The sequence below is a fragment of the Cervus elaphus genome, chromosome 20 (genome assembly GCF_910594005.1).
Source record: "Cervus elaphus chromosome 20, mCerEla1.1, whole genome shotgun sequence".
Taxonomy (NCBI): Eukaryota; Metazoa; Chordata; class Mammalia; order Artiodactyla; family Cervidae; genus Cervus; species Cervus elaphus.
The window spans coordinates 67302366-67328108 of NC_057834.1; the positions used below are offsets into that span (position 1 = coordinate 67302366).

A 25743-nucleotide genomic window follows, 5' to 3' on the forward strand; every position below is an offset into this window, starting at 1 on the left:
ATTCGTTTCTGTTTACTGGATGCCTTCTAAGAAGCAAGCATTGTTTTTGACTCTGGGGATACAGAGGTGATGAAAATAAGTAATATCTCTTCCCTCATGGGTGTTGCATTCCAATAAGCTGAGAAAACAACTGACACATAAATGAGTAGAATATTTACAATATCAATTGTGGATAAGTGCTATAGGGAAAAAGAAAGCAGGGAGTGAGGATGGGGTCAGCTGATGGCAGGCAGCCTCAATTTTCCTTATAATGTTGCCACTCATAGGTAATCCTATTCATATTTTAGCATATGACTTACCATAAATTTTCATTTTAAAATTCATTTTATTTTTATCTATAAATATACTCACATAATTTAAAAGGTTAAAAAGCATAAAAAGTTATAAAAAAAATTGCAGACTACTTGTTTCTGTCTCCTCTTCCTACAAAATAACTTTTTAATTTGTTTCTCCAAATAACATGTGTATACTACTGTCTTGAATTATAAATTTTAAACATCTATTGACTAGCCTTTAAGGGAATGAAGACAACATCTTTTACATTCCTTACTCCTTTCTCTCCATTCCATTCTCTTGTGTGTGTGTGTGCGCGCGCTCAGTCCTATCAGACTTTTTGTAACCCCATGGATTGTAGCCCTCCAGGCTTCTCTGTCCATGGAATTTTCCAGGCAAGCAAACTGAAGTCTGTTACTGTTTCCTACTCCAGGGGATCGTCCTGACCCAGGGATCAAACCCACATTTCTTGCACCTCCTGCATTGGCAGGAGGATTCTTTACCATTGTGCAGTTGGAAACCCTTCTATTCTCCTATGAAAGTGTCTGTGAAAAAGGTTCTCCTTAAAAGTACGCAGTATCTATTTTGGATGTATCAGAGTTTCTGGTAAAGTCTGTACCCAACATTTTTGTTATGATTATGGCTTTTTAAATTCTGTTCAAGTAATGAACTATTGGTTCATTTCCTTTCTCTTATAACTTGGTTTTCCTTGGAGTTAATAATGGCTTTATTATCTTAGTTTATTATTGCTTAGATCCCTTTACATTTCTGATTAACTCTTGGCGCACCGTTCTGTTACAAATGTCTTTCTAGAACTTTCTGCATGATCAAAGGTAACATATCAGATAATCTATTACTTGCTTTTTCCCTCTTAATCCCTCTAGATACCTTTCACTCTCTTGTTTGAAACTGGTCTGTTTGGTCTCCAGGCCTGGTTCACAGTTTTCTTGAGGTCATCTTTCTTTCCCTCCCCTGTGTTGTATTGCTTGTTTGCTGTATCTGACTCAGGTCTCCTGTACTTGTTTTATTCTCTTATTTTAGTGGAGAAAATCTTCCAGTAGGCCTCAAGAAAAAATTAGTTTTTATTGTTTCCCTAACAAGTAACTACAAATGCAGTGGCTTAAAACAACAAAAATGTATTACTTTGCTGTCTGTATTTCAGAGTCAAACTTAGACGACACTAGGCTAAAACCAGGTAAAGGGAGGGCTGCATGCCTGTCCGCAGGTCTGAGGGTGAATCTTTGTTTGGTAAACAGATGCTAGCAGATGCCTGCATTCCTTGGCTTGCGACCCTCCCCATTTAAAGCCAGCGATGGTAGGTTGCGCCCTTCTCACACCGCAACACTCTGACCTTCTCTTCTGCCCCCCTCTTCTTCTTTTAAGGACCTTTGTGATTACATTGGGCCCCTCTGGATAATCTCTCTATTTTAAGGTTAAATGATTAGTAAACTTTACTTCATCTGCATCCTAAATTTCCCTTTGCTACATAATCTAACATATTCACAGTTTTCAGGGATTAGGGCATGAACATCTTTGGAGAATTTATTGTTCTGCCTACCTCAGGGTAGATAGGAAATACATATTAAATTATGGCATGCATGGGCATCTGATTAAAAGATTGGTTGGATATGGGATTCTGTGTTTAAAATGATTCCATTCACAGTTTATATAGCATTACTTCATTCTCTTGTAGTTTGCAACTTTCTCTTTAATTCAGATGACATTCTGAGACTCAAGAAGCCTTAAGCAACTTGTTATTACTGATTTTGCACAATTATATAACCATGTGTGTTAGTTTATATGCTTTATATTTACTGTTCTTGGAATTTGGGCTCTTTCACTTTGAAGACAAATATCCTTCAGTTTGTATACTTTTTTCTAATTATTTGCATTTATTGATTTTCTCCTCATTATTTTTCTATTTTCTCTATCTGAAGCTTCTATGATTTGGATATTGGATTTGCATAACATACATATATGAGATAGAAGAAACATCATACACACATAGATAAAAGAAGAGAAATTATGCTTAGATTGAGTCTTGTGGAAATTAAAATATATAAATCATATATGTTTATATATTCTTTGGCATTGCCTTTCTTTGGGATTGGAATGAAAACTGACCTTTTTCTGTCCTGTAGCCACTGCTGAGTTTTCCAAATTTGCTGGCATATTGAGTGCAGCACTTTCATAGCATCATATAGTTTCTGTGGCTTTTTCTTTGCTCCTTTATTTTCTGAAAGTTGTTTAAAATTTTATCTTTAAACATTCTCACAGAATTGGTAAAAAAAAAAAGCTATAAAATTTTTAATTTATAAGAACTGAACTCTTATTCATCCTTTTTTGTCTTATTTTTTCCTATATTTTTTCTTTGCAAAGAATCATTTAATTGCAGTTGTCTTTTGCTTTCTGCATTGCCTCCACTTTCTCTTAATTCATTTCTGTTGTTTTTTCCTTGACCTGTCCCTTTCTTATTTTTTCAATATTTAGTGATATTCAAATATCAATTATATATCAGAATAAGACATAAAAGTTGCTGGGAAATTTTGCATATAGAGGTCAAGTTTATCGATGATTGTGTTAGGGCACAAGTATTGCTCAAATTCTACCCAACCAACACAATGATAAATTTTGAGATGCCCAAAACATATAGTTGTTGTTGTTCAGCCGCTCAGTCACGTCTGACTCTTTGCAACCCCATGGACTGCAGCACGCCAGTCTTCCCTGTCCTTCAGTATCTCCTGAAGTTTGCTCAGACTCATGTCCATTGGGTCGATGATGCCATCCAACCATCTCATCCTCTGTTGCCCTCCAGCAGGAAACATAGAGAAGTCACTGTATTTCTTACACTTAGAATTCATTAGTGAGCAGGTTGTTTATAATATGATGAGATAAATGTAGACACTGGGGAAAAAAAGCTATTGAGTGAATGTGGGGTGTAAAGTTTTTATGAAAAGGTCTTCCTTAAAGGTACACAGTATTTATTTTGGAAAGAAAGGAAGAAAAAACACTCCAGCTTAACAAACCACAATCCAAGTAGTTTATTAAGAGTTCTGGTTGGAGAAGAGTGGATATTAAAATTAGATAGATTATACAACTTCAGCTTTAATGGATCTTCATTTCCAGTCTGAAAGATTTATAGAAATCTTTAGATATAGAAATAATTTAGATATAATAGGTATCCATGGATATCTTTAGATATAATAGATATAGAAATACAACAATAGAAATAATTATAGGGATTTTTTAATGAAAGAAAATTCATGGGTAAGTAATTTTTAAAAAATTAAACATAGTAGAATTCCAAATGATTCTATTTTTTCTTTAAGTGAATTCTTGGAGAAGTCAAGGAGACCACAATGGAAGATATTTTATTAATCAGGCTTTTGTGGAAATAAAATTCTGAACTATTAAGTGACGTTGGGTGTGAAGAGGAAGTGATAACCTAAGATGCTATTTCAAAGAGAAGCATCACTATTCAATGATTAAATATGAAAAGGGAAGAGAAAAGTTAAAGATAACTCAAAAAGTTCAGGCCTAGGAGATAAGCTTTAAGTAATTTGTGTGGTGAGAAATATTTTCAGTATAAGCCTTGAGTGTTTCCTGATTAAAATTTAAAAATTTTACTCACTCTCTATCTTGAGCTTTCTATTTTTTTCATTTTTATAGCAAAACTTTGAATGAAATACCCATATGCTCTTTTTCTTTCTTAGAATTTAAAATTTATCATGTAGTAAAGATCTGAATGTTACAGCATAGATTTGTGGTGTGGGATAATCCCCTAACTGAGAAATGTATGTTTTATAAGCTTTTCAAAATGATAAAATCCATCTTCTTTTGTTTCAACATGGGTAAAGTTGATAAATATTCATTTATTGAATCTGACAACATTTTTTCCTTGACCAAACTTTTCTCAGGCTCCCATGAACTCTTTTTCAACTAGGCTTGAATTTTGACTTGGTGTTCTCTGTACTGTTCAGTTTTAGCAAGTGTCCTACAAGTCAGTTTAACCAATATCCCCCATCCTCCATATCTGATCACTTTTGATATATGATCAGGTTCCTTATCCTTTACTATCTCAGGTGGTGGTGTCTGATCACTCTGGCTTGCTTTCAACAAGAATCTTGTTGGGTGAAATTAGCCAGAAACAAATTAGCCAGAACCACCCCATACTCCTTATGTTTCCTCTTAGTAATTCTTTATCCACTGACCTCCACCTTGCTCCTTGGCTATCAATTCCTGACTGTCCTTGCTATAATAGAAATTGAACTCAATCTCTTTCTCCCACTACAAGACCACATTGCAATGATTCCTATACCCATCATGATACAGCCCCTTGAGTTCTCCTTACCCTCTTCACTTATCATGAATACTTTTTTTTACTTAACAAGTCTTACACCCAACTTGTGTTTCCCCATTGGCTCAGCAGTAAAGAATCTGCCTGCAATGCAGGAGCTGGAGGAGATGTGGCTTTGATCCCTGGGTCAGGATGATCCCCTGGAGGAGGGCATGGCAACCCACTCCAGTATTCTTGCCTGGAGAATCCCATGGATAGTGGAGCTTGGCAGGCTGCAGTCCATGAGGCTGCAAAGAGTTGGACATGACTAAAGCGACTTAGCATGCAGGCACGTACACTGAAGTTAATTTGAGCATTAGCCCTGCATAATTTATTTCTGTGGAATGAGCAAATGACTGTATCTAAATGTCATGGAGACTGCAGATTCTGGATCATCAGTACCCCCACAGTTACGCAACAGCAACTATGAACATGACCAGGACACCTACTAAGGCCTGGTACTACACTAAGTTCTAGAGGTACAGGTAGATATAAGACTTTTCCATGCCAAGCCAAAGATTACAATTGTTCAGAAGAAAAAGCATATTTCATAATGGCAAGTAACTATTTACAGCTTCTTTAGGTCAATATTTCATTTCATGATTTATGTTAAATCCCAGTCTTGTCTTATTGTCCCTATGAGTCCAGCAAGGAAATTGTATGTATTTTTAATCCTTTCAAATTGTCAGGACAGAAGAATGTGCAAGCGAATAAAATAAATTAGGAAATAGAGCAACATTACCAATAGACTACCACTATGTATTTGAATTTATCTTATATTCATACAACTTACTAGGTTACAAGAGTACATGCTGCCTCAAATATTCAGCACGAAAGTATATAATGCTTTGTATTCTAATTTCATTTCAGTTCAGTTCAGTCACTCAGTCATGTCTGACTCTTTGCAACCCCATGGACTGTAGCACACCAGGCTTCCCTGTCCATCATCAACTCCCAGAGCTTATTCAAACTCATGTCCGTCGAGTCGGTGATGTCATCCAACCATCTCATCCTCTGTATTCTAATTTACTATAGAATAATAAGATATTTATCTAATTCATATTCCATCTGACACATTTAAACTCAGTAGGCTCTTGAAAAATTTTGTGACTCCTGCTGATTCTTCTCATCTCCCTCTCCTGTTTCCTTTTATCTTTTGAGAAGCACATTTTTTAAAAGTTCTTCTAAAGGAACAAAGAGCAGTGTTGATGTTGTATACAATATGCTTCTCATCAGACAATTTAGACTGCTTTGGTAACCTGGTAATTTACATTCACTCCCTTCAGGTAGCATTCAGACTCCACAAAAGCATCTTCCCCATAAGGCTTATTGCTTTTTCAATCCTATGGAGTCTTATGCTGAGACAATTTCAGACACAGGCCTTCCATCCAATCACAACTCCTAGACTCACTAACACCCTCCTGTGATTCTTACATCCGTTGCAAGATGGTTTGATGGTTGACATTGCCAACTTTTTACAGGAATAATAAGAAATGTTGAGAGGATTTCATCTGTTAAGTCTCTATAAGAACTGGTCAATTTAAAACAACTATAAAAAAGCACCTTCCAAACAAAAGCTTTTCTTCATGCCATAAAAAGCATCATGGTATACCTTATAAAATTTATTTCACCAGAGAAAGACAGTCTGTCAAGCACTATATAAGTAACTGTAGGTATATATTCTCACGAATGCTTCTTTTTTCTCATTTGGTTCATTTTTAACCAAAAAAAAAAAAAAAATAGCTGTACTTTAACCAAGACTACTAATACTGATACAAATGATACTGAAGAGGCAGTGTGATAGAAAGCCCACTAAGTTGAGGTGCTCGTGATTCCTGTGAGACCTGGAATCACTTGGTGCAGAATGTTTTGTTTATTGGATAATCATATTTTGGAGTCAGATCCTTGGATTCAAATTCATCTCTTAGTACAAGTAAAAGCTTTGGGAGTTACTTTTTCTCTGAGACTCAGTTTCTGCATCTGTAAGATGTAAATAACTTGAGTGCATTGTTCACAGGATTGTTGCTAGAAATAACTAAATCATTTTACATAATGTATTTAGCACTATACCTAGTACATATTGGTTCTCAATAATGCTAGTTGTTAACGTTTATTTATTCAACAAGGAGTTATTGTGCAGTTTCTATGTCCTCATCCTATTTGAGTATTCCAAACTGAGTGTTTCTGCGCTCAAGGACTGTGCAACCTAATCTAAGCAATAACCTCATATTTGAGTCATTTGAACAAGTAGAACCTACAGGCAAACCTAAGAAGCCATACCTCCTTTCTGTAATTTTTTCTTTTGACCAGTTATTTTTACTAGGATATCTGATTCAAGGTGATTCTGTCAGTTCATGACAATGGAGATTTGGAATTGGTGTTAAGAAATACAAATTAGTCTCTGAATATTGCCTGAACTGAGGATAGGTATATTCAGGAATTAAGGAAATCATGGCCAAGTATTTCCGAAGCAAATCAGAGAAATTTGATATGCTAGGAAAGAAGAAGAATGAGAGTAAAGCTACCTTGCTTTTTGGTAGTTTTCCAATTTCCGATTACATTTCTTTGTGAAAGCAAGCTTCATTCTTCCGCCTATGGGTTACATTTTAAAGTCCATGTCTTAATAATTAATTTTCCTTTTGGTGTAAATTTGTGTCACTTAAGTTATTACTTAAAACCAAAGTGCTTTAACTAAGATTCACAAATTGATATGAGTAAGTGATATGAGGATATTTAAAGATCTGGAAAGAAAGTCATATGTGATGAAGAATTTGTTGTCAGTTATACCTAATAGAGATGAAAAGAGAGAGAGAGAAAGAAGTGAATGATAAGGAAGTCATTGCATATTTATATAACATAAAACTCCTCAGCAGCAAGAAGGCATAAACTATAAACCTAGCAGCACAGACGAATCTCAATTATGACAAGCAGAAGAAGTCACAACCCCTAACAGGACTATACCCTATTTTGGTTTATTTATTTATATATTTCTAGAACACAAAAAATAATATATAGTGAAATAATATGTAGCAGATCAGTCCTTGCTGAAGCATGGGAGAGGGAAGTGGCAAGGGGAAGTTTTACATAAAGGGCATGAGAAAAATTGAGTTGATGGATTTGTTCATTATCTTGATAATGATAATGGTTTCATGGGTGTATATAATCATCTCTACTTACCAACTTATATATTTAAAATACGTGCAGTATTTTGTATGTATGTAATATATTGTATTTGTTGTTTTTGTTGTTTAGTTTCCAAGTCTTATACCGACTCTTGCAACACCACAGACTATAGCCTGCCAGCCTCCTCTGTCCATGGGATTTTCCAGGCAAGAATACTGGAGTGCGGAGAAGGCAATGGCAACCCACTCCAGTACTCTTGCCTGGCAAATCCCATGGACAGAGGAGCCTAGTAGGCTGCAGTCCATGGGGTCGCACAGAGTCGGACACAACTGAAGCGACTTAGCAGCAGCAGCAGCAATACTGGAGTGGGTTGCCATTTTCTTCTCCAGGGGATCTTCCTGATCCAGGGATCAAACTCCTGAATTACAGGCCACATCTCCTGCATTGTAGGTGACTTCTTTGTTGCTGACCCACCGGAGAAGCCCATGAATTGTATACACTATGCATTATGAATTATATGCTTATATCTTCCACTATCCTATGTGCTTTTCTTGAGCCACCAGGGAAGTCCAAAATATTATATATGTGCAGTCAAATTTTATCAATTTTATCTAATAAAGCTGATAATGATTTTAAGAAGCAAAAAAAAAGCCTTTTAAATATGAATATTTTAGCATTTTTAAATTTTCAAGTGAAGAAAACCAATCTAGGCCAGTTTACTTTAAAACACCTTTATACAATCTTGAATGCCATTGGGTGGAATGAAAATAGGAGTTTTGTCATTAATCATATATCAATATTGTTTCAGGATAATGATTATCTCTAGGTCTAAATTTTTATAATGGTCCCCACTTAAATCTGTGTTCCTTGCTTCTTTGTTCATTTATCTATTAAGTACATTATTTTTAATTAAAAACTGATGCAAATAGCTAATTGATTGGATAAAGGCAAAAATATATTTTATTACTATGCCATTTATTGATGAGATTATCCATTTATATATTAGCTATAATAGGCAAAAGCTTTCTTTGCTTTTTTAATCAGACAAATTTAAATAATTTACTTAATTTTATGAATATTGATGAATGAAGAAACAAAACATGATCCATTTCCTTATCATTTCCCATTTAAAAATTATTGTAGGAAGTACATAACACTCAGCTCAATACAGTGAACAGGGCCCGCAACATGAGGGTAGTTTTGCTTCATCTCCTTAATTGATAAACTGTCCTTAATCCATACAATGGAATAGTACTCAGTCATAAAAGCTATTAATATATGCAACAACATGGGTAGAGCTCAAAGATATCGTGTTAAGTGAATGAATCAATATAAGTAGATCACATACAGTATAATTCCATTGACATGGTACTCTAAAAAAAAGGTGGGTACCAGAAGTTAGGGATAGGGGAGGGTCTGACTATAAAGGGTCAGCAGAAGGGAATTCTCTGGGATGTTGTAATTGTTCTGTATCTTGTTTGTGTTCACGGTAAGCTTTCTTTTAAAGTTCTCCTGTTCTCCTTTAATTTATTTTTGGGTAGCAGTGTTTCAACTAAAACCTCAATTTCTTAGTCTAGCTGTCCTTGAAGCCATGTAACATAGCCATGTACCATAGTTATGGTTAATAATGTGGAAATATGGTACCAGGTGGGAGGTATAGAAAACTTTCCTCACCTAATAAAATATTGACCAGACTAATCTTGTGTGCACATTTTTCCCATTACGATTTCCCGTTACTCTTTCCCTTAGTGCAGATGACATGAATGAAGGGGTGGCAACCATCTCGTGACCATGGTTTATACACTATTAAAAAAGAGAAGAACAAGTTCTCATGTTCTCAATCAATGAGTTTGAAAAAATGCTGAAATTTTTATTACTCAATTTATGTTTTAAGATTACCATGTTCAAGTGAATAAACGACCTAGGAAAACTGCTTGGTTAACAAAGAACCTTGCCTTCATGTTGGTAACATGAACATTCTAGTGATCTGTTATAAAAAGCTTCCCCTTTTAATTCCCCAGCAACTTTTCATAGTGATCATTAAATCTACTCTGACACTCTATCAACACGTTCAGACTTTGCCTTTTGTGGGTAATACAAACGTTGCACTCTATCAACCTGTCACTGCATTTGGCTTTTGGAGATCTTACTCAAAGAGATTCATTCCATGTTATCTTGAGGTGGTAGCAGCTTGTAAAATTTTATCTGTGGGAAAAGATTTTTCACCTAATGCCCATCTCTTACAATGAGTAATTATCAAAACAGATGGAGTAAAAGGAAAGTTAATAGTTGATAAATAGCAAAATGTGAACTTTTAAAAGGATATTAATACCTATACACATATTTGTTTAGTCTATATCTATATCATATAGATAAACGCAGGACACTGTATGGAGCTATTCCCTACAGACAGACATTAAGAAGTGTAAGACTTCCTGGTACTTCCCTCGTGGTCCAGTGGTTAAGAATATGCCTTCCAACTCAGAGTATACAGTTTTGATCCCTCATCTGGCAACTAAGATTGGACATGTCTCAGGGCAGCTAAGTTCACGTTCCATGTCCACTGAGCATGTGGGCTGTAGTGAAGACCCAGAACAGCCAAAACAAAAAGACTTCCTGATCTTGTGTTTGAGAAAGTACTATGATTTTAAAAAATATAATACAATGAGGCATTTGCTAATGTAAAAAATAGCAGAATCTCTTCAACAAGGAAAGAAAGAAGTCTTGTTAAATAAAATTGTCTAAAGACTGCTACATAGCTCCTTCTGCACACTGCTGAAAGCAGTAAGAATTTTAATGGTAGTAATTATCTGGGGTCCCCCCCCTTCCTGTATATCTATGACATCAAATCTTTCTTGGGGAAAAATAGGCATTTTCCTTAATAGATACTTTGACATAGGAAAATGAATTTAAACCAACTCATTAGCAGTTGGCAGCAATTGGTAGCATTGTGGTGAGAAGAAACCTGAAGTCAAGTTTGGGTTGAACATGGAAGAACTGATTCTTTTTTAAAATAATTAATCAATTAATTTTAATTGAAGCATAGGTACAACATTGTGATGGCCTCTGCCATACATCAACATGAATTGGCCAGGCATACATACGTCCCTTCCCTCCTGAATCCCTCTCCCACACCCCTCCCCACACTATCCTTCCAGGTTGTCACAGAGCACCGACTTTGTGGTTTCCCGTGTCATACATAAAACTCTCCCTGACTGTTTTACATATGGTAAAGTATATGTTTTAATGATATTCTCTCAAATCATCCCAACCTCTCCTTCTCCCGCTGTGTCCCAAAGTCTGAAAAGAACCAGATTCTTGATTACCAGTGTCTGCACTGGCTCAGCAGGTGAAGTGAAGGTTTATGTATTGTGCACAAGCCAGCCCTGGACTGGGTTTTAAAAGATGAAGGGATTCATATACAAATGTCTGATTTCTCCTTAAGGAATTGATGAAAACCCTCAGTTAAAGGAATTGTTTTCATTCTGAGTTTGTTTTCTTTTAGGTTCTCCTTATCTGTGTGTGTGTGTGTGTGTGTGTAGCCCCTGTCACCATTTCTCTAGTAGGTTTGCACTGGAATCGAATGTTCTGGAATAAGACACTACTTATTGCAGACAATTTTTGGTCTTGGCTTCTGTATTTGCCATTTCTTGCAATAGATTTTGTTTCCTTATTTCTGTCTTCCTAGTATCTGGTCTCCTTTCCCGTGCTGTGTGAATTTCCTACTTCCTATGTTGTGTGAATCCTTAGGCTGTGTGTACAATTTTTGGTCTTTATGGAAGGCCTGATTCCCATTTTAGAAAGCTAACTGACAAGATGCACATTATTCCAGATTCTTGAAGCAGAGTATGTATAGTTCACCCGTGTGTATGTGTCCTCAGCCACTCAGTCATATCCAGCCCTTTGAAGCCCCATGGACTCTAACCCACCAGGCTCCTCTGTCCGTGGAATTTTTCAGGCAAGAATACTGGAGCAGTTTGCCTTTTCCTACTCCCACGGTATCTTCCTGAATCAGGGATTGAACCCATGTCTCTTGCGTCTCCTGCATTGGCAAGTAAAAGCAAAAGCCACTCAGTCGTGCCCAACTATTTGGGACCCCATAGGCACAGTCTGTGGGATTCTCCAGGCCAGTACACTGGAGTGGGTAGCCTTTCCCTTCTCCAGGGGATCTTCCCAACCCAGGGATCGAACCTAGGTCTCTCACATTGCAGGCGGATTCTTTACCAGCTGAGCCACCAGGGAAGCCCGAGAATACTGGAGTGGGTAGCCTATCCCTTCTCCAGCAGATCTTCCCAACCCAGGAATCAAACCAGGGTCTCCCGCCTTGCAGGCTGATTTCTTTACCACCTGAGCTATGCGGGAAGCTCCACTCCCTCCCCCACCTCCCCGGCCCCCGCCCACCCCTGGGGGATTGGGGGGGGGGGGGAACGCTTCAGAATTTGCGTGTCATCCTTGCACAGGGGCCATGCTAATCTCTGTATCGTTCCAATTTTAGTACACGTGCTGCGGAAGGAAGATTCTTTACCACTGCGCCGCCTGGGACGCCCCACAGTTGCCTAAAGATCAGCCAATCAAACACTGTAGCCATTCAGACAGGAGCTAGTGATTGACAGGAGCAGATACAAAGACTGCAGTAGAAGCGGGTGTGGAGATTGTGAGTGGCCGCAGCAGTGGTTTCCAAGCGCAGCTCCGGCAGCAGTTCCAGGGGCAGCATCCCGGGGCCGGGGCGCGTCCCCCAGGCGCTGGCCGCGGCAGTGTGCCCTGTAGCACCTAGCGACCCCTGGCGGCGGCCGCGGTGTCTTCACTAGACCAGCTCTGACGGGATTCAGGCTGGGCTTCTTGCTACTGACTGATTTCCTGTGCTTCTCTAAAAGTCTGTTTCTCCACACTTAGCAAAATTCTGTGGCAAGCCCAGTATATTTTCAGCAAGTACTTTTTCTGCTTAAATGAATCAGAATAGCTTTCTCTTGGTTGCAGCTAAGATCATTGACTAACAGATTTGTGAAGTCTTTATTAGTGGAAAAACCAGTGAAAAAACTTCTCACTTTGCTCTGTCGATGATAGTTAGCTTGCTGTGTTGCTAAGATATGTCTGACTCTTTTGCGGCCCCATGGACTGTAGCCTGCCACACTCCTCTGTCCGTAGGATGTCCCAGGCAGAATACTGCAGTGGGTTGCCATTTCCTTCTAGCAGGCATCTTCTTTACACAGGGATCCAATTCTTTACCACTGAGCCACCTGGGAAACCCAGCTTTGCTACTCGGTAAACCTCAAAAAAAGTTTTTCTGTCTCCCTGTTGAAATGTGCTCCTTTATATAAGCTCTCTATATAGATTATATGCTGTGGTTTCTGCTGCACTTAAGCAATGAGGCTGATAAGTTTTCCACCTTTTGACAAAAAGTAACTTTTTTTTTCTTTTGAGAATGTGTTTATTATGTTCCAAAAAGTAACTTAAATTCATCTTCAGAAACACAGATACCATAACTATTTTGTCATCATTTCTAATGATGATGATGATATATTCCAAATTCAACCAATTCTCACATCTCTGCTTCAACACTATCACCATCATATCTCCATAGATGACTCAGCAACTGAATAAGTGGTCCCTGGTTTGTCTCCGGCCCATCCTAGCCATCTCCCATGAGTCCAGGTTACCTTCCAAATAAAATTGTTAGTGACATCTCAGCATGATTTAGGGGAAAAGTCTAGAATCATCTCCATGGTTTACGAAGAGCTACATTCCTTCGGTTTTGGCTGCATCTCTGACTTCATTTCCCATCGCTTTTCCATTGTGTTGCGCCAGCCTTTTTGCTGCTCCTCTACCAAGTCAGCAATGCTCCTGTCTCAGGGCCTTTGCACTTGCTCTTTTCTCTGTCTGGAAGATTCCTTTCCCAGGTGCTCACACTAAGATCACTCACTTGGTTCTGATCTCTGTTATGACACCATCTCCACAGAAAGGACTTAACTCATCCTTCTTTCTAAACGACCACACTTGTTACTCTTTGATCCCTATGCTACTTTATTTTCTCCTCATAATTCTTATCACCATCTGACATTATACAAGCCTTTGTTTGTTACTTATTTTATTCCCCACCCCCATGAAAATGTGAGCTTCGTGGAAGAGGCAGAGACTCTCATATATATACATATTTCATGGCTATATTACAAGTGCCTGGTCAAGTGTCTGACACACAGTATTACATAAAGGGCTGAAGGACAGTTTAGAGTTGAGTACTGGTTGAGTATAGAAAACTGTTGCATAGAATCTCAGATTTTCTTTACTACTATTACACAAGTTGTCTTATTGGAGCTGGACTCAAACATAAAATCTTTGAGAGAAGCATGAACCCAGCACCTGACAAATTCTAAAAATCTGTGTATGAGTGACTGAGTAATGACATAAATTAATCAGTGACAAAACCTTTCAATAAACATTTAAATAATGATCAAATGATTATTTATTTTAAATCACTTATTTAAGTGAGTGATCAAATATTAATTGAACAGTCACCTTGGAATGCTTAAAAACACTAGGAAATGTCTTGGCATTCCTCAACTCTATATTTTTTTCCAGAGGTTTATATTATGTTTTTGTACCAGTGGCTTAATAAATTTTTGTGAGCTTTTATGTTAAATCAGAGCAGCATAGACAGTTTAAATTATTTGTTTAGTTATAGTTCTTATTTGGTTGGTATTTGTGACTTTTACAGAAATTCAACTAAGCAATTCATTTGCCATCATTTATCATGAGTGTCCAGGTAAATATTATTTACTCTGCTCCAAGACTATGATGTTATCTGATGCTTGCCTCAAGTCAATCAAATTCAGAGCACAGTGCAAGGAAATGTGGAGACTCTCTAAGGAAAATGGCATATTTCCTGCCTTCAAAGAATCTGTCAGTTCTAACATTAGTACAAATTGGGTCTCTTTCTGAGTATGACACTTGGTCTGTTTCCAGCTGAGTCAGTCTCCATCTTAGTTTTCCCGGCTGAAAAAGAAAGCTAATAATATCACTGTCATGAAAAACAGTGAAGAATAGTGAGGTAATGTTTAGAGTTTGAACTTATTAGTAAAATACAAGTTAAGTCAATACATTCTAGAATGTTTTAGTTGTGTGAAACAATGAACAAAGAAGTTAGAGACCCTTCTAGTATCTATTAGAGCTAGGTGATCTATTAAAGCTGTAAGTCTAACAATTCTCACAAAATAGCTAATGTGGTGTTTTGCAAAGTTAAAAAATTGAAATCATTTTGCAATGAAATCTTAAGCCGAGGCATAAGTGCTTAAAGTTGTTAACAGTAAAACTGCTGCTGCTGCTGCTGCTAAGTCACCTCAGTCGTGTCTGACTCTGTGCGACCCCATAGATGGCAGCCCACCAGGCTGCCCCGTCCCTGGGATTCTCCAGGCAAGAACACTGGAGTGGGTTGCCATTTCCTTCTCCAAGGCATGAAAGTGAAAAGTGAAAGTGAAGTCACTCAGTCATGTCTGACTCTTAGCGACATCATGGACTGCAGCCCACCAGGCTCCTCCGTCCATGGAATTTTCCAGGTAAGAGTACTGGAGTGGGGTGCCATTGCCTTCTCCACAGTAAAACTATATACATATATACTGCTTAGTTAGAATTTGACATTTCGGGGACTTACCTCCTGATAGGCTGTTATAGGATACAACAGCCTAGCAGTTTTACGGTCACCTACACCAATTCAGATATGGTCTTCCCTTTGGCACCATTAGACAGAGATACCCATTTCCAGGACAGTAATATAAGCTGTCCTAGTGTAATCAAAAGTGAAGTCTAGTTGCTCACCTCCCAAAAGTCATTAAAGAGGCCCAGTTGGTGGAAAGGAAAGTTTGCTTTATTTTGGATGCTGGCAACCAGAGGGGAGGGTGGCAATGGATGGACTCCTGTCCAAAGGTTGACTTCTTCCCAGTGACAATCAGTGGGCTAGAGCTTTGATAGGTGGAGGGAGGGGGTTATATGTAGACAGCACTGTCAGCTCTTGACAGTCATCTTAAAATTGGTCTGATCAGCATCATCTTGATGGTTTTGAGTACAGTTAATCTTCAGTTCCAGGGACCATTTGTTCATATTTCCTTGAGGCCAGTTCTTAGAAGTGGAACTGTGGCAGTTAATATAATCATGTAGTTTGGTCATCATGTAGCTAACCTGCTGGGGGTTCAGTGCCTATAAGATAGCTCACAGGATATGGCTCAGAATATTCTCTGCCACCCTTGAGGAGGAACTAAATGTCCTTGACTATGCTTAATGACTAAATTACTATTATTTGGTCTCCTTTGACTCTTTTCTTTTGTGTCTGCATGTTCTCACTTCTATGATTAGATTAGACTTACTCTTTGGCTCAAGTTTTTCCACAGACAAAAGAGAAGCTGAGGACATAGGGAGGTGGGCAGGACCAAAAGGTCTGGCTCAGTTTCACCAGCCCAGAGAGATGAGGAGGAAATTTAGCTGCCTTAGATAGATGAGCTAGACTCTTTATCTTAGCAATTTCCTCTTGATATTTTGAGCTATAATCAGCCTTCTCATCTCTTTAACTGTGCTGCCTTCTGAAAAATTAAGAACCTAACTATTGCCCCAGGTGTGATTATCTGTTCTCCCAGTCTGTGTGTGCAGGAACACACACACGCACACACACACACACGCAATCTGATCCCATTCAAGTTGGTGGTCACAACCCAAAGCAGACATGCCTCTATCTGTTCTACCAAGACAGTGTTGGCAGAGAACTTATAGATCTTGTTCACCATTGTATTGATATTCCAGACACTGCCTGTATTCATGTATGCATGCATCTATTTACTCACCACTTAGTTAAATACATGCATGCTTTCTCTGCATCTGACACTGTTCTTAACACGGAGAAACAACATTAAGAGAATTTATTCCTGCCTTCCTGGGTATTACCATCCCGTATATGGCTGGTTTAATAGTAACACTTTTCAGTTAATGAACAGTTTCCTGCTGGAAAATAAAGAAGCAGTCATGATTGGACAACAAACAAACAAGGTTTTTAGAGCAGATTTAGGTTCACCGCAAAATTGAACAGAGAAGATATGGGAATAGAGAGTTCCCATATACTCCTTGCTCCTCCACCCTCACAGCTTTCCCCACTACCAACATCTGGTAAAAGAGTGGTACATGTGTTACAACTGATGAGTCTATGCCATCACATAAATTGCTACCCTAAATCCACGGTCTACATTAGGGTCCACACTTAATGTTGTACATTCTATGGGTATGGACAAATGTCTGATGACATGTATCTGCCATTTTAGTATCATACAGCCTAATTTCACTGCCCTCAAAATTTGGCTAGACTTTTAAAATTCTATTTTAGGATTTACAGGATTTAAGTTGAATAGTATCTCCTTTCAGATTTTCTGATCAAAAGTTCTGGCTTGGATGATATTTGGTTTTCTGAGGAAGCAGCCCATTCTGGCTGAAGCATGCTTTCAGATCAGGTGACCTCACAAATGTAAAAGATCTGGCTTCTCAATCTCTCATAGCAAAGTAGTTTCTAGAGATATTTCCCAAATGAGGCAGTACATGGAATGAAAAAAATAAAAAAAAAAACAACTCTGCCATTATTATTGCTGGGCATGAACATCATGTTAATAGTCTTCTGTTTAAGCTTTTATTCCCTTCTGGACAAGGAGCCTCAGTTGGATGATTTTATTTTCAGAAACCCACACAATCTAGAAGGGTTTCTTTATAAAGTAGGGATTGGCTGGCATGAGCCCCTCTCCCAACCATTAGGCCAAACAGGATTGCCACTAAGACTTGCCTTTGCACTTGGCCACTCACAGGTGGGCTCTAGACCAGGGGTCCCCAACCTCTGGAGTCTAATGCCTGATGATCTGAGGTGGAGCTGATGTAATAATAATAAAAATAAAGTGCACAATAAATATAATGTGCTTGAATATCCTGAAACCATTCCCTACTCCAGTCTGTGGAAAACCTATCTTCCACAAAATCAATCCCTGGTACCAAAAAGACTGGGGACCACTGCCCTAGACCCAGAACGTAGAGAATCTCAGAGGTCAGGAAACAGCATGAGTTGAGCACAGTTCTACCTGACCCAGTGGTTCCTGAGGCACTGAACACAACTTGAAAGTCAGATTTCTAATTCCTTCCTTTTCAGAGAAGGAAACAGAGGCTTCAGGGTGAAGTCACCTACTTGCTTCAGGTTAAACAGCCGCGTGGAGGCAAAGCTTATGCCACAGCAGCACGATCTGGCGTCATCCCACTGCTTTGTATAGTGATGTGTTTTCCAGTGTACTTCCTGTCATCAGTCTAAACCGACTAATCGGAAACCAAGATTTCATAGAATGGCATGCAGATAATATTCCTGATTTAGTAAAACATTTTGCAGCAAGATGAATCAAAATTTTCCCATTGAGGAAACAGTTCTCTAAAAGCAGAAATATGATGTCTGCGTATCTGAGAATATTTCCTTATCCTAGAAATTCTTGGGCTACCCTGGAGGCTCAGTGGTAAAGAATCTGCCTAACAATGCAGGAAACATGCATTGGATCCCTGGGTCAGGAAGATCCCCTGGAAAAAGGAAATGGCAAGCCACTTCAACATTCTTGCCTGGAAAATCCCGTGGACAGAGGAGCCTCATGGGCTACAACAGTCCATGGGGTTGCAAAGAGTCATGAAGAGACATGACTGAGCGACCAGACAACAGCAGCAACAACAAAAGGATCACTCAAGATAATTTTTGATGACGCTACTCCTTCCTGAATCCCACGTATAGGGCATGAGTAGCCATTTGCAGGGCCTTGGATTTCTTCAGACTCTATTATTTTCTGCATCCTTTAAACTCAAGTACAAATCTGACCAACACAACTCTGCAACTACTGAAAACAGAAAGGAAGACTGTTTTAAGTAGGTGAAATCCCTAGGAGTCTCAAGCAAGTCAAATATAATTATTTGAGAACTACATGGCATTTTTAGCGAGACAACACAGTAAAACGTTAGTTTTTTTCCTTCAAAAACTGATCACATTTAACTCCTCTGAGAATAATGCAAGAGTTAACCACTACTTCCATCTGATTATAGAAGTCTAGATTTCTTCTTGAAATATACAGAAGCTGACAAATTCGTTGAGCCAAGGCTACAGCATCCCACAGGGTTTCACTTGAGTACTCATAACAGATGGCTGTCTAGACTGTGTTTGAATACCCTAGGGATGAAATTCCAGTTTTAATTATGAAAATCATTTATATAATACATTAATATGCTTAAACATGGTTTTCCTACTTTACACAGCAATGGTGAGGATAAAACGAGATAATACGTACAAAATGTTAAACACAGAGGCTGGAATATTATAGAGTTTAATACAACTTACTTTCTTTTCCATTCCTATCACCAAAAGTAAACAGGAAATAAATTTAAAAGACAGTAAGGTAACTGCATGTGCGTTTTCCTAATATAATAGTAAGAAAGAGTGTGAAAGGAGAAGGGTGAGGAGAAAGGGAGGGAGGAAAGAAGGGAAAAAATGAGAAGGGAGAGGGTAGGAGATAGCAAGCAGTCAAACAAGCCTATATTTTTCTAGTAATTCCCTGCCATTTTTAGCTTGGATACACATACAATTTATTTTCATCTCCTTCTCTGTCACCAAATGTAAACAAAAAATAAATTGTATATACCTGAAACAAATACAACATTGTAAATCTACTATACTTAAATACATTTTTTTTTTTATATTTCAGAGACAGTAAGCTAACTGAATGTGAATTTTTTTCTAGTGGACTGTATAAGCCCTGAAATCAGACACTCATAATTCTGTACTCTTCCTGCCTAGTTCTGTGCATTGCTGGAGAGTAGGAACTAAGGAAGGAAGGAAAATAAACATGAAGGGAGAAGGGAGGAGACAATAAGCATCAAACAGGATTTCTCAGTAATTAGCTGCCACTTTCAGGAGGGAGAGACATGCATCTCCTAAGCTTGGTTTACAAGAAGGATCTTGTTTGGCCCTGGCAGCCTCTGTAACCTCTATAAATACAGTCCGTATTCAGCTTCTGCTGCTGCTGCTGCTGCTACATGGCTTCAGTCATGTCCGACTCTGAGCGACCCCACAGACTCAGTCATGTCCGGTTAGGAGAACTTCCGTGAATACACTCTACAGCCAGAGCCCCCAGCGTTTGCACACTTTACACTTCTATCTAGAACATGCCTCCTCTTGATTTCTGTCCCTTTAACAGCCTAGCTAACTTCGCTCCATTTAAGCCTTGCTTAATGCTTTTCATATAATGACAGTAAGTAGATTTTTTTCATTCTTTTCCTTTCTATTCCCTCCCATTTCATTAAGATGTTTTGTGATTTTTTTCTCTTTCAAATACTCATACATGATAGCATATTTGCTTTCTTAAAATGTACCCCAAATATTTTTTGTTTCCCATCCTATCCATTTTATATATACCAAGTCCACATAGAAATTTCTTTATCCATAATATGTGCAATCTTCTTCCCCCTAAATGTTACTGGTTCCCACCTATTCTTTCCCTGCTATGTATTCAAGAACCAGTGTTACACCTTAAGTAGATAGTTCTCTGGGACTCTAGAATATTCTGTAGGAGAGCTTTTTTTTTTTTTTTTAAACTACAGTCCTACTTTAAAGAAATGAAACTTTTTTATTTTATATAATTGTAGACTTATATGCAATTGTGAGAAACAGTAAAGAGATGTCTTGTACCATTTTCTTAGTTTCTTCCAAATGTAACATCTTTGAAAACTCCAGTACAACATTACAAGCACGATTTTATTATCAATATAGTCAAGATATCAAATAGTTCCATCATTACCAGGATCCACTGAGTCTGCCTTTTATAATACAGTCCCCTCCATTTCCCCAACACTATGTTTTACAGGTGGCAACCACTAATCTGTTCTTCATTTCTATAATTTTTCATTTAAAGAATGTCATAGACATGAGATCATATAACATGCGACTTATTAATATTGGTTATTTTCACCCAGTACAATTCCCTGGAGAGTCATCCAGGTTGTTGCACGTATCAGTAGTTCCTTCCTTTATGTCACCAGCTAGTATTCCATGATGTGGACATACTATAGCTTCTTTAGCCAGTCACCCACTGAAGGATATCTAGGCTATTTTCAGTTTCAGGAATTATAAATCTTGTTTATGTTTGTTTAATATTTATTTATTCAACGAAGAGATAAGGCCCATGAGAAAAGAGGTTATTACTCTATTATTTAAACCTCTATGTACATGTAACTGTATCATCAGCACACATGTGCTTGATACATATTTTTGAATAAATAAAAGGTAGAAATTTGTTTTCACCTTATGATCCAATTGAAGATAGCTATACACATAAAAACTAGGTATTCTGAGTATTTCATGGTCTCTCCTTTCTGTCACATAAGGTGTGTATTTTGCAAATATATCAAGATAGGAAGGTAGCAATCAAGTCACTCAGTCCCACCATTCCTTGTGCCTGACAGATGCTATCGCTCTATGTCTCCTCTGGGTCTCTCTGCTCTAACTGCAGCTGACAACCTCTGAGAGCTTCACTCCTTCAGTCCCATCGCTGTGAAGTCCCTCAAGACTTTCAATTTATTCAACAATTGTATTGAGCACCTTCTCTGTGCCATGTACTGTGTTTGGAGCTGGAGGTAAAGCAGTAGACAAGATGAAAAGAGAATCTTAGCTTTTATGTACTCCATATTTTATCAGTGAATACAGGCAATAAGTATGAAACATAAATTAACAAGATTTCAGGTACAAAATACAAATGCAAAAATATTTAATTTTAATAATCCACATTGTCTTACATAGACCATAGTCTTATGGTCTTATATAGACCATTGTCTAACATAAACCATGGACTATAATCATTATATTGTGGACTTTTGTGAGAAATTTCATCAATATATTGTTTCAAAGTCCCTTATATCTTCAAATGTTGTTTTATTTGAGTAACTGTCATCCACCAATCTTTTTCTGATCCTCTTTTTCCCTTAGACCAAACTCTACTTGTTCCTGCCTCACTGTTGTTGGTAAACCCTCTTGCCATCCATTTTCACCTAATTTAAGATCCCAAGACAGCTCTTAGGTATTTACTCCACTTTCATAGGAAGTTATCATTTATATATGAAGTTAATTCCCCAGAAATTTTTTAAATGTATTTATTTATTTTGGGTTGCACTGACTTTCTTTAGTTGGGGCAAGCAGGGGCTACTTTCCATTGACGTGCACTGGTTTTTCATTGAGGTGGCTTCTCTTGTCGTGGAGAATGGGCTCTAGGCACACAGCCTCAGTAGTTGTGGCACATGGCTTTAGTTGCTCCAGGTCATGTGGAATCTTCCTAGACTAGGGATCAAACCCATGTCTCCTGCATCGATAGGCAGATTCTTATCCATTGTACCACCAAGGAAGTCCCTCAGAAATTTTAAGAGAGTCATTTTAGCTAGAAAAAAAAGTTCAGTTCAGTCTCTCAGTTGTGTCCAACTCTTTGCGATGCCATGGATTGCAGCACGCCAGGCCTCCCTGTCCATCACCAACTCCCAGAGTCCACTCAAACTCATGTTTGAAAAGAGGTGGCAAGAATACACAGAAGAACTGTAGAAAGAAGATCTTCACAGCCCTAATAATCATGATGGTTTGATCACTCACCTAGAGCCAGACATCCTGGGATGTAAAGTCAAGTGGGCCTTAAGAAGCATCACTATGAACAATGCTAATGGTGGTGATGGAATTCCAGTTGAGCTATTTCAAATCCTAAAAGATGATGTTGCAAAAGTGCTGCACTCAATATGCCAGCAAATTGGGAAAACTCAGCAGTGGTCACAGGACTGGAAAAAGTCAGTTTTCATTCCAATCCCAAAGAAAGGCAATGGCAAAGGATGCTTAAACTACTGCACAATTGCACTCATCTCACATGCTAGTAAAGTAATGCTCAAAATTCTCCAAGCCAGGCTTCAGCAATAGGTGAACCGTGAACTTCTAGATGCTCAAGCTGATTTTAGAAAGGGCAGAAGAACCAGAGATCAAATTGCCAACATCTGCTGGACCATCAAAAAAGCAAGAGAGTTCCAGGAAAACATCTACTTCTGCTTTATTGACTATGCCAAAGCCTTTGACAGTGTGGATCACAATAAACCGTGGAAAATTCTGAAAGAGATGGGAATACCAGACCATCTGACCCACCTCTTGAGAAATCTGTATGCAGGTCAGGAAGCAACAGTTAGAACTGAACATGGGACAATAGACTGGTTCTAAATAGGAAAAAAGAAAAAAAGACATGGAAAGACATTATTTTTTCCTTGGAGTTACTTTTTAGAATTTTTAATAGTTCTATATGGAAGTATGGTTCATTTATAATAATATATGGTTTAGGTGTGCGCATGTCCTAAATGTGTGCTAAATCATTTCAGTCGTGTCCGACTCTTTGCGCCCCCGTGAACTGTAGCCTGCCAGGCTCCTCTGTCTATGGGATTCTCCAGGCAAGAATGCTGGAGTGGGTTGCCATTTCCTCCTCCAGGGGATCCTCCTGACCCAGGGATCTAACCTGTGTCTCTTAGGTCTTAGGTGTATAACATAGTAATTCACATTTTTTAAAGATTATACTCCATTGGCTGTCTTGCCTGTGTTTTATAAATATACCTGTAGCTTATTTACTTTAAACATAGCAGTTTGTACCTCTTAATATTCTACTCCTTAATAGCCCCTACTCTTTTCTCTCTCCCACTGGTAGCCACTAGGTTTTTTTCTCTATATGTGTATCTGTTTCTTCTTTTGCTATCATCATTAGTTTGATTTACTTTTTAGATATCACATATAAGTGATAACCTACAGTACTTGTCTTTTTTTATCTGACTTATTTCACTAAGCATAATACCCTCCAAGTCTATGACAACTATTAAATGGTTTAAAAGAAAGAAACCTTCAACAGCCAAAGAAACTCAAGACTGTTTTCATAAATGTGGTAGAATTATGACCAACCTTTTCCTAAAGTAACTTAAGAACTGAACTAGTCCTTACATCGTGTGGCCAATCAAAGTGACTAATGTTTCTGAGACTTTGCTAATCATGGCACTATGTCAAAAGGCTAATTAATTCAGCTGAAAGTTATGAGATTTTACCTGCAACTGTACTTGTGGAAATAGCCATTGACTCAGCAAATAAAGAGCAATGAGAATTTCCTAGTAAATCAATTTAATCCCCATGTACGTGTTTATAAAAACATGTTTTATGCGATAACTGCCAGCAGTTAATGAGTTACTGAGGTGCTGTCTCCTAATTCTCTTTAAGCCACATCATTTTATGTTCTCTTTCTACAGAACTATAAACCATGTAGCAGAAATCTCACATTAAGCTACTACCTTTGCACTGTCTAATGGTGGGAGTTTTGCATAGTTAGATAAGTTGTAGAATAGATCTTCCAGTGACATACAAACTTTCTGGGAAAAAGACATAACTGGGTTCATTGCTGAACTTCAAGAACATCTGATCATGCCTGATGAATTGATGTGTTGGCTCCAAAGAAGTCTAATTGTAGTAAGAGGTTAAAAAACTATATAGAGGGAACTGATTCTAAAGAAGAAACCAGGCAAATGGCTGAGATCCAATAACAAAGATTTTAGTCATCAGAGGAGGAACAACTCAGTACGTCTTGGTTGATGCATGATTTCATTTTAGGCTCAGCTTCAAGGACCTATAAATTAAAACAGAAAGATTTCTTTTGCTAAATGCTGTAAGACTTTGTGACACAGGCAACACTAAATTCCACCATTATAGTAAAAATGTGTTTAAAAATATTCAGAGAGAAATAAAAAAATTGCTCCCATATCATTTCATAGACCTTGCAGACTTTTGTTGTAACTAAGGGCTCAGAGTAGACACTCAGAGGTCTTGAGTACCCAGGAAAGCAGCAAGAAAGACTCTCGCAACCATTGTATCTGTGTGGTGATAGTCAGCAGTCTCTCAATTCTTGAGAACAGAGATTTTCATGCTAGTGAAGCATCATATAGAACATATGGTACCAATGAAGCAGCGTGGATGCTATAAGTTAGGTCTTCTTCTTAAAAATTGAAGACACTTCCTAGGGAATCTCTGACTAATTTGTGGCTAGCTGTGTGGAGATGGAAGTAGGAAGGAGGTGGTGCAATGATAGGAGATGAAATTTTGCTAAGGTTGGATTTTTCTATATTGAGTATGTCAAGGCCAGAGCCAGGATAATTTAATAATCTAAAATAGGATAAAATTTTTAATTTACTCTATAATTGAGAATTTTTTCCCTAAAAAATCCAATCCCCCATCTATATAGGTAGCCATTTATACATTTTAAATATATTCATGACTGCCTTTATTTCTTCCCTTTGAAGCCAGAAATGGAAAAAAATTGTTCGTGCGTGTAGTTGGGCTTATAAAATTTCTGCCGTTTTTCAGTTCTTTGTCTTGTCTTAATCTTAGTTTCTTTACTCTTTCTTAGTTCCCTATCTCTCTTTGATTATGTTTTGAAAATTGTTCTTAGAATTATGAAGTAATATATCCATAAAAATGGACATTTTTGTTGTAAAATTTGTTGGTTATTAATTACTCACCATCCTTTTCTCCTGGTTCTAGCTAATTGAGAGACAGAATAGAAGGGTTAAATAAGGAATACAATTAAGTACCAATTTTATTGATAGCATGGGATTGAGAACCCATTCTGGATCTGAGGCCAGAATGGTCCTTCTGGTAGCCCCTGCTGAATGGAGTCTCCTCAGTCCCAGGAAAGTATTGCCTGATTCACAGGGAGAGATGCTAAGTCAGGGAGAACAGAGGCCAAGTTGGCTCACGAAGGCATGTTTCAGTTTGGTGACCACAGGGTGGGAGAGCAAGTGTGGCTTGGCCATCAGCACTTGTGGGTTAGTGGGTGGCTGGAGTTGGGGGGTGGGGATTGCTTAGCAATGTGGGAGCATTTCAACAGAGTAGCACTGCCTTGCAGTAAATGCAGCTCATAGACATTAAGCTC

General features: G+C 38.1%; 1 pseudogene; it reads right to left on the bottom strand.

Annotated features, from left to right (window-relative positions):
* Nucleotides 1–12148: 12148 nt before the first annotated feature.
* On the bottom strand, nucleotides 12149–12247 carry LOC122678500 (annotated as a pseudogene).
* Nucleotides 12248–25743: the final 13496 nt, after the last annotated feature.